The following is a 275-nucleotide window of genomic DNA, read 5'->3' as shown; positions in this document are numbered from 1 at the left end:
ATCTGTTGATGAAATTGCGCGGGTATCCGTTTTTGGCGAATACATTGTATAGGTGTTCTTCTTCCTCTTTTTGCAGTTCTGGTGTACTGCAGTGTGTTGTGGCCCTTTTGAATAGTGTCTTGATGCAACTTCTTTTGTGTGTGTTGGGGTGGTTGCTTTCGTAGTTTAGGACTTGGTCTGTGTGTGTGGCTTTCCTGTATACCTTTGTGGTGAATTCTTCGTTCGGTGTTCTCTATACCATCATGTCTAGGAATGGGAGTTGGTTGTCCTTTTCT

Source organism: Chiloscyllium plagiosum, chromosome 27 (genome assembly GCF_004010195.1).
Source record: "Chiloscyllium plagiosum isolate BGI_BamShark_2017 chromosome 27, ASM401019v2, whole genome shotgun sequence".
NCBI lineage: Eukaryota > Metazoa > Chordata > Chondrichthyes > Orectolobiformes > Hemiscylliidae > Chiloscyllium > Chiloscyllium plagiosum.
This window is presented reverse-complemented; position numbering follows the sequence as displayed.